The following is a 10223-nucleotide window of genomic DNA, read 5'->3' as shown; positions in this document are numbered from 1 at the left end:
AAATTGGCAAAACCGTTGAATGGTTCGAATGGTTCGAACCATGCTATGCAGAATTGTTATTTGTTGATCTCAGTCTCACCATCGTTTATTTATGTGTGCATGTATAAAGAAAACAGCAATTCTACCTACGTTAAGGATAGGGATAGGTTAAGATGTGGGAATCTGAGATCCCTACTCGTATTTATAAAGGTTTGATAATTAAAAATGATCCACATACTCAGATTTGAAGGTATAACCCAGACCAAAATGGATTGGATTTGGAGTCCTTGAAAACCCAACCTGAATTATTAATAAGGGTAAAATATAAAAATCTCCCCTGAAGTTTCTGACAATCATAAAAACCTTCTCTATAGTTTCATTTTAGCAAAAACCTTGTCTCTATTTTTGACAAAATCAACAAATACCTCCCTTCCGTCAATGACCAAGATGGAAAACGTTAAAGAGATGACCATTTTTTTCAAAATACCTATTTTACCCTTTCTCGAACACTATTCATCTTCTTTCTCACACAGACAACAGCATAATGGTGGTGCACTCCCCCCCTCCAACCTTCTCTCTTCTTTAATTTTCCTTTGATTTTCTCTCTCTCTCTCTCTCTCTCTCTCTCTCTCTCTCTCTCCCTCCCCCAACAATGATAGAATGGCGGTGCACTGTTCATCTCTACGTCTCCTCTTGCTCTCATTTTCTTCTTCTTCTTCAGTTTGTTTGATTTAAATCAAGAAAAATAGAACAAAAAAAAAAAAGCCACAAAGACGTTCCTTAAAAAATCATTGGTAAAAGGGGATTTTTGTAAATGTGTCTTTCGATTCTTTGCACTACTTGTTTATTAATGTTTCTGTATTTGTTGATGAAACTATCTTTACCTTTCATCTCCCTAGATCACGTTGACTTGCAAAATTGGAATGACCAGAGCAGCACCAAGATTGGAACGCCCAACCTCAACATTCTCTTTGCTTTCATCAGAATGTTAGGGTTGGGCTTCAATCTCGACTCACTGTTGCCTTTCTCACCCAACCCATGTTTCATTGGTCAGCAACAGACACTACTCTTGAGGAAGGACTTGCTTACACAGATGGGTCTAGGATCAAATGTTGGGACGTTCACCAAGAAGAAGAGGACGGTGAGGAAACGAAGTTTTGGAAGCAGCCAGGTGGTTTGAGTTATTGACCATGCTTAGATTTTAGTGGTGAATGTCGGAGGTCGAGCGAAGTGATTGTGAAGGACCGAAGAAAGTATCTGCTGGTTGTGGTTTCTGGTGGGATGAATCAGTAGAGGAATCAGATAGTTGATGCCATTGTGACTGCTTGGATTCTTGGTGCTGCTTTGGTGTTCCAATCTTGCAAGTCAACATGATTTGGGAGATGAAAGGTAAAGATAGTTTCATCAACAAAGACAGAAACATTAATAAACAAGAGGAGACACAAAGATGAACAATGCATCGCCATTCTGCCATTGTTGGGGAGAGAGAGAGAATCGGAGGGAAATTAAAGAAGAGGGAAGGTTGGAGGGGGGAGTGCACCACCATTCTGCCATTGTGCGTGTGAGGAAGAAGATGAATAGTGTTTGAGAAAGGGTAAAATAGGTATTTTGAAAAAAAATGGTAATCTCTTTAACGTTTCTCGTCTTGGTCATTGACGGAAGGGAGGTATTTGTTGATTTTGTCAAAAATAGAGGGGTGGTTTTTATAATTGTCAGAAACTTTAGGGGAGGTTTTTGTATTTTACCCTATTAATAAATAGGTCAGGTATGCACATTTTCGATGGACCCGAATTAGATCCAAACGAGATCTCATCAGAAGATATGTATTCAGATCTTGATCCATAAATGGCTGCATGTGATATGAACAATTTATAAGTCAATGGTTTAGCTCTTGGCTTTTAGCTAGAGATGAAAATGGATCAGATCGTATGCAAATCAGGGTATATTCGAATATGATCCGACACTGTTCATATTGAATATGATTTGATCCGAAGATACAATCGAATTTGATAGGATCATATTCGATTTGAATCCAAATCCTGTTGGTAAGTTGGATCTTCAAATCTGATCTGATATGACTTGTTTTCTTTAAAAATTAATAAATTATTAAAAAAACATAATACTAGTTTAAATAAAGTAAAAACAAAAGATACAAGTATTTTTTTAAATTATTTTCATCATATACATGTTTTTATAAAAAAGATAAATAATATATATGTATTATATATTTATATTTATAAAGGGAAATTGTCCAAAACTCACCATCGCTTTTTATGAATTCTCATAAACTCACCACAACTTTTCAAAATGTCCAAACTTTACCATGTCAAATGAGTTTTATTTTCCAAAACTCACCTTTCGTTTGTGCATCATTAATGTTTCTTAACATAAATGGCCATATTAGCATAAATAACACTTTTCATGACCAAATTACCCTTGAATGGGGAATTAGGGGAAAAGGGTCATTTAGGTTAGTGTTAGACTGAAATTCTCTCTCTCTCTCTCTACTCTTCCTCTCTTGCTTAGATCTGACTTCTGCACCATCTTCTCTCGCTACATCACTCTCTCTCACTCAGATCTGGCCGCCACACCATCTTCTCTTGCATAGATCTTGAAGGTAACCACTGCATTACCCCTCTCTCGCTCAAATCTAGCCATTGCACTACCTTCTCTCACTCAAATCTTGAAGGTACACTACATCACCCTCTCTCCCGCTTAGATCTGGCTACCACACCACCTTTTCTCGCTTAAATCTTGAAGGTAATCACTGCATCACCCTCTCTCTCACTTAGATCTGGCCACCACACCATCTTCTCTCACTCAGATCTTGAAGGTAGTCACTGCATCACCCTCTCTCTTGCTCAAATCTTGCCACCGCTATAGCACCTTCTCTCTCATTCTTGAAGGTAGCTGCACCACCGTCTCTCTTGCTTAGATCTTGCTGCTGCCGCACCACCCTTTTCGGATCTTGTTTTTGCCGTAGCACCTTCTCTCTTGCTTAGATCTTGAAGAAGACAATCTATTAGTTTGAAGATTTGAAAGAAGAAAATCATAAATTTCAAAGATTTTTGATGTTTTGAAACATTTGCAATGTATTCTTTTGAATCTGGAATGTAAATCCCCATCAAAGGTTCTACAAAATCTATGCAAAAAAATATTTTTGTAATTGTTTAAATGATTGTCTAATTTTTTTCTTTTATTTTTGTTGCAACAATCTTTGAATTCAATGTCTAATTTATGTTTATTTTTTGAAATCATTTTATTAGTTTGTTTGTAATTTTTTATTTTTTCTAAACTATATAATTAAAAAAACTTTTTTTTTTAATTTTTGCGTTTTTAGTTGATATTTTTAAATATTTATCATTTTATGTATTCTTTTGCAGGTTTTATTATATTTTTGAAAATTTTATCAGTTTTTTGTGTTTTATACAATTTTTTACTTTTTTTCTATAATATATATTTTTTGATTTTTTATCATTTTATGTATATTTGCTATTTCTGTTTTTTATCCAATCTTTATATCATTCAAGTTTCTTTTGTCTTTTTCAGTTTTCAATTTTCTTTTTTTTTGAATTTTTAGTGTTTTGTTATAATTTCCAATGTTGTTTTTTCTAATTTCTGTTTTTTACATTTTTATATTTTCTACAATCTATACATTTTTTTCTGTATTTTTTGTTATTTATTTGTAATTTCTGTGTTTTTCTATAATTTTAGGTGTTTTTCTACAATTTTTATTTTCTGTTTTTGTTTTGAATTTCTATAGTCTTTTTTTATATATATATTTTTTTGTAATTTCTGTGTTTTTATGTATTTTATATTTGAAAATATTTTTTTGAAGATTTTCCTTTTTTTTCATGTTTTTTAGTTAAAATTTTAAAATATATAGGCATTTATAAAATTCTGTGTTTTTCTATAATTTTAGGTGTTTTTCTACAATTTTTATTTTCTGATTTTTTTTTTCAATTTCTATGGTTTTTATATATTTTTTTTTGTAATTTCTGTGTTTTTATGTATTTTATATTTGAAACTATTTTTTGAACATTTTCCTTTTTTTCATGTTTTTGTAGTTAAAATATTAAAATATATAGACATATATAAAATTCTGTGTTTTTCTATAATTTTAGGTGTTTTTCTACAATTTTTATTTTCTGATTTTGTTTTCAATTTCTATAGTTTTTTATATATTTTCTGTAATTCCTGTGTTTTTATGTATTTTATATTTGAAACTACTTTTTGAACATTTTCCTTTTTCTCATGTTTTTGTAGTTAAAATATTAAAATATATAAGCATATATAAAATTCTGTGTTTTTCTATAATTTTAGGTGTTTTTCTACAACTTTTATTTTTTCAATTTGTTTTCAATTTCTATAGTTTTTTATATTTTTTTTTGTAATTTCTGTGTTTTTGTGTATTTTATATTTGAGAATATATTTTTTGAACATTTTCCTTTTTTTCATGTTTTTGCAGTTAAAATATTAAAATATATAGGTATATATTTTATTTTTTTCTATGAAAGGTAAAATGAAAATGTGTGAACTTCCATTAGTCTATTTAACATCAAGTTAGTAACATTGTGAGTTTTAGACATTTTAAAAGGTTGTGGTGAGTTTAAGAGGATTCATAAAAAAGTGATGGTGGATTTTGAACAATTTCCCATTTATAAATATATAATATATATCAAATTGGATCTTCTCAGATCATATAAGTGGGTGGGGTGGAGGGGGGGGGATCCAGATCTGATCTGACTGATAAAAAAATCTGAACAAAGGTGATCCGAAATGGATTAGATAGGATTGTATCGAATCATGATCCAATCTATTTGTACCCGTAATGATTTGCCTTTTTTCAATAAAATCAATTTTCCCTCTGAGGACTGAGGGTCTTCAACTTTGGGGCCAAACACACTATCCCATCCCAAATTCCCAAAGAAGCAAATTCTTTCTTGGCCAAATTCAATGTCGCCTACGGCCCCACGGTCCTAACCCACTGCACCATGTCCGGATCCGTGATGCCTACGTTCCATTTTTGTAACAGGGTACGAAAAGATACCTACTGGCTACTGTTTGGTCATGTCGGCGTCGCACTTAAACTCAATAACCAGAGTTCAGCCCTATCTCATGCATGGTTGGGTAACAATGAGTCTAGATATAGAAATATTGACTTTGAGTCACGTGACAATTAATAATTCTTTACTTTTTGGGTAAATTGCAAATTGCAAATTAGTACCCAGTACTCTAAAAAAGACCGGATCCGACTTCACACGCACATCCTAGTCTGCATATCTCTCTCGTATTTATAAGTTATTGTTCACGGGAGATATTCTCAATGCACGGTGGATATGACTGTCAGCACCCATATGTGAGGAGCATATCCCCTTCCGTATTGTAGGGCTAATCTCTTCAAAACATGTTATTGCAGTATTTGAACACCTAAAAACTGCCACTTTAGTCAAAAGTGTGACTAATGTTAAATAACACGCAAAAGGATAAAATTGCCCTTCATACATCATCTAATTTTCATTATCAACCAATCATATTGAAAAATGTTTTTCACATGTCATCTAATTTTTATCATCAACCAACCACATTGAACTCACTCTATCCTAACTCTTTTCTTTCTCTCCCATATATGCAAAGTCCCTCTTGCTGATGCTTCCACTCATCTCTTTATAATCTCATATCTAGAGAAGACCATTGCCTTGAGTTAGTAATCAAAGGACAACAACATTTTTGCCTCTTTCTTTTTCTTGTTTCTTCTATTGTTAATGGCCCTTGTGATTTGATCGAGGTAGATTTGGTCCGACTACTTGGCTGTACGACACGTGGAAGAAGACGAGATGACCTGGCAGGAACGCCAGGTCATCACGATGACGTAGCGCGGCCATCCCAAAGAAAGGCCTGAGCTCCCGAGCTCCCCAAGAGGAGGCCCCAGCTTCCCAAAAGGGACCCATGCTTCCTGGGAGGCGAAAACCAAACTCTCCCTAAAGGATCCCGAGGCTAACAGCGAAGCCCGCGAAGGGCAAGGTCGAAACTAACCCACCTCGGGTCAGTCCGGACCATATGCCAGCACTATGGGACAGTAGGACCTACTCATCCGAACTCAAGACTTCACCTCGCACGCCACTCCAGCACCTCGGCTTCAGGTCGCGCGACTGTGAAACCATATCTTACAGATCCATACTCTGGGGCAGCACACCTGACTGGTCTGGGTCTAACAAATGGAAATCACGCCATAATGGCCACCTGCCACCGTCATCTCAGTTGTGGCAGAGACGGCCTTGGCAGAAAGGATAGTGGCGGTTATGCCTGCCCCTCACAGAGGCGGTTATACCTGACTTTGGTAGAAATTTGGGAGTAAGCGTACCAGGTGGTTATAAAAGGCCTCCCTCCGCGAGAGAAAGAGGTATGTGATATTTTGTGCTTTTTGGTCTTGAAATCCATCATTTTCCCTTGCCTTCTCAAGAGCATTAACTTGAGCTTCGGAGTGTTCCTACTAGATTCCTCCCCGAAAGTCTCCATTTCTTCCTTGTTTCAGGCATCTTCAGCTCTGTCAAAGGCCCCTTCCCCTCCCTATTGAGACAACCTTCGCTGAACTGACTGTTGTCCTTCTGGCGACCAACTAGAATCAACTTGATGACTTGATGCAATGCATGCAAGCCCAAATGCAACAGTTCCAACAACATCAACTCCATCAGCAGCAAGTACTAAACCACATTTCTTAGTATCACTACCAACAGCAGTTCCCCCAACTGCCTCTGAATCAACCATAGCTCCCACCTCGACACCCTGCTGTAAAGCCAGTCAAGTCCTCTCCTCAGGGCGGGCGCCTCCATCGAGGGGAAGCTTCCCAGCCTCAGAACCTCTCCAGAAGCCAGGCCTCATCCCCGGGTAGGAGGGAAAGAATAACTACCCCCGCCTCGCAGCTCGCTGACGGATCAGGGACCTCCCAGCCAATCAAATTGGCACCTCAGCACTCTAAGTTTGGGCTCCCGCTCGTAGAGAACCAATTCGGCGTCCTGGCCGCAGACTACCACCCACAGTCTGGGCCCGTTGAGCTCAACAACACCAAGGCAAGCAGCGCCAATACCGAGCCTTGCAAGCAGCAGTGAAGGCGCCGACAAAGTCGCCGAACTACCACCCGTGTCCTGCCCGAGCTCCGAGGTAAAGAAGAAGCAAGCTCGGATGAGGTAAAAGTGGCCCCTATCCTTTCAGTCCCTTCCCCCTGTCATCAGAACTCCTCGCGGTTTCCATGCCCAAAGATTTCAAACTCCCTCCTCTAGACAAGTATGATGGTTCCTTTGACCCTAGTGACCATGTCGATGCTTTCCAGTCCCAAATGCACTTGGCAAGGGCCAGCAAGTCCTGCATGTGTGTGGCCTTCACTACCACCTTCAGGGGAGTGGCCTGCACCTGGTATAGGAACCTGGTCCCCGGGTCGGTAAGGAGCTGGACCCACTTTGTGCAAGTCTTCACTGTGCACTTTGTTACCAGCAAGCGGTGCCCCCGAACCGAGGAGAGCCTCTTCGGTTGAGTCCAAAGGGAAGGAGAGTCCATCCGGGGCTACATCAAGTGGTTCAATGACGCATGCTTGCAGATACCGTGCCTAGACCCCGTAGTGCAGCTCGCGGCAGCCAAGTGGGGTGTGAGGCACAAGGAATTCAAGTGGCACATGGTGGTCAACCAGCCCACGACCGTAGCTGAATTCCTCAAGCTCGCGGATAGATTCATAAGGACAGAGGAGGAGATCAACCAGAGGACTGAAAGTGGGATTGAAAAAAGGAAGAGGGAAGGTGAACCCTCCAAGCAAGGTGACAGGAGAAAGAAAGACTCAGCTCGGGGGATGAAGCCAAACCAACCGTTCCGAGTTCTCATAGCGGGTCGGACGGACTATACACCCTTAAACGTGAAGCGGGTCAAGATCTTGATGATGATTAAAGATGCCCCATATGTGAAATGGCCACCTCGTCTGAAAGGGAACCCGAACAAGAGGAATAAAAACTTGTACTGCAGTTTTCATAGAGACCACATTCATAGCACTAAACAATATAATAATCTCCGCAACGAGATAGATGAACTTATCCGTCACGAGTACCTAAGAAATTTTGTACAACAACATAATAATAATAACAATAATAAGATAGGTCGGCAGGGGGAGCACAACAGAGATGCCCCAGAGCCCTACAGCCAGCTGGAAGAACAATCACAGAAGCAGCCCCCGGAGGAAAGGCTAGTTCAGGGAACGATTCATGTGATAGTTGGTGGATCGATTGTAGCAGGATGCACCTCGGTGGCAGCCCGGGCATCAACCCGTAAGGCCACCAAAGAAGAACAAAATCCCCCAAAGCAGCCGAGGACGGAAGACCCTATATTCTTCACCGAGGATGATGCGCGCGGAGTTCACTACCCCCGCGACGACGCCCTCGTTGTAAAGGTAAAGATCAATGACTTTGAGGTCAGGCGCGTTCTGGTTGACTTGGGCAGCTCAACAGATATTCTATTCAAAGCCGCGTTCGACCAGCTTTAGTTGCAGGGAAGTGACTTGAACCCTGCAAACACTCCTTTGGTGGGCTTCACCGGAGAAGAAGTCAGGCCCCTTGGGAAAGTGACAGTACCTGTGGAGGTCGGCACATGGCCCTGCGTAGTCAAACTCAACCACGAATTCTTGGTGGTCGCAACCCCCTCCCCATACAATGCCATAATAGGTTGGCCGATCACCCATATCCTACGAGCGGTGGTCTCCACTTATCATTTGACAATGAAGTTCCCTACAGACTTCAGCATGGGGGTAGCGCGGGGTGACCAGCTCGAGTCCCGCAAATGCTATGTCGCCGCCCTAAAGGGAAAGACCAAGGTGGCCAGCGACCTCAAACTGGAGCGGCCTACAGAGCAAGGCGAAGAACGAGTTGCGCCCACGGAAGAAACAGTCACTGTTCCGACCTCAACCGCGGATCCAGCTCGGACGCTTCAGATCGGTGTTTCCGTCCAAGAACCCCTACGAACCGAACTAGTAAGTTTCTTACTCCAAAATTTAGATGTTTTTGCATGGTCCGCGGCAGAGATGCTCGGCATAAACCCCAACCTTATAACTCACAAACTGAATATTGACCCTGTAGTTAGGCTCATTAGACAGAAGAAACACAACCTAGCCCCAGAGCTCTGGTGGGCGGTCGATGAGGAGGCCGAGAAGCTCCTCGCAGCAGACTTCATAAGGGAAGTTTATTACCCGAGCTGGGTGGCCAACCCTGTTCTGGTAAAGAAGGCAAACGGCAAGTGGCACATGTGCGTCGACTACACTGACCTAAACCGAGCTTGCCCGAAAGATTGTTTCCCCCTCCCCAGGATCGACCGCCTAGTGGACGCGACCTCGGGACACAAGTTACTAAGCTTCCTGGATGCTTACTTGGGCTACAACCAAATCAGAATGGACCCGGCCGATGAGGAAAAAACCGCCTTCATTATCGAGTTCAGCCTATACTACTACAAGATTATGCCCTTCGGACTGAAAAATGCTGGGGCAACTTTTCAGAGGCTTGTGAATAAGCTGTTTCAACCCTTAATTGGCACAAAGATAGAATGTTATGTAGACGACATGGTTGTCAAGACATAGTTTTCACATGAATTAATACAAGATCTGCATTCTGTCTTTCAAATTCTCTGTCAATTTAGCATAAAACTAAACCCAAATAAGTCTGTCTTCGGTGTCACCTCGGGTAAGTTCCTAGGGTACATCGTCAACCGACGCGGTATTGAGGTCAACCCAGATAAAATAAAGGTCATCCTAGATATGAGACCACCCTGAAAAGTGAAAGAGATTAAGAGATTAAACGGCAGAATAGCTGCTCTGAGTCGTTTTATGTCTAAATCGGCAGACCGTTGCCTACCCTTCTTCAAGGCAATGAAAAGCAAAGGGTTCAAGTGGAACCCGGAGTGTCAGCTCACGTTTGACGAGTTCAAAAGATACCTCGCCAGTATCCCAGTTTTGACCCGGCTCGAAGATGGCGATGTTTTAGAACTGTACCTCTCGACAAGTGACGAAGTGGTCAGTTCGGTACTGATAAAAAAAGAAGATCGGGTCCAACGACCCATCTACTATGTTAGTAAAGTATTGCAGGGAGCATAAATGAGATATCCAGAGATAGAAAAGCTAGCCTATGCCCTGGTCATTGCAGCCCGCAAACTCCGTCCGTACTTCCAAGCTTATACCATCATCGTCCTCACCAACAAACCCTTGAGGCAAGTATTGC

Source organism: Nelumbo lutea, chromosome 2, assembly GCF_056320005.1.
Source record: "Nelumbo lutea isolate HS-2025 chromosome 2, American lotus-T2T, whole genome shotgun sequence".
Classification (NCBI taxonomy): Eukaryota; Viridiplantae; Streptophyta; class Magnoliopsida; order Proteales; family Nelumbonaceae; genus Nelumbo; species Nelumbo lutea.
Note: the sequence above shows the minus strand (reverse complement) of the source record.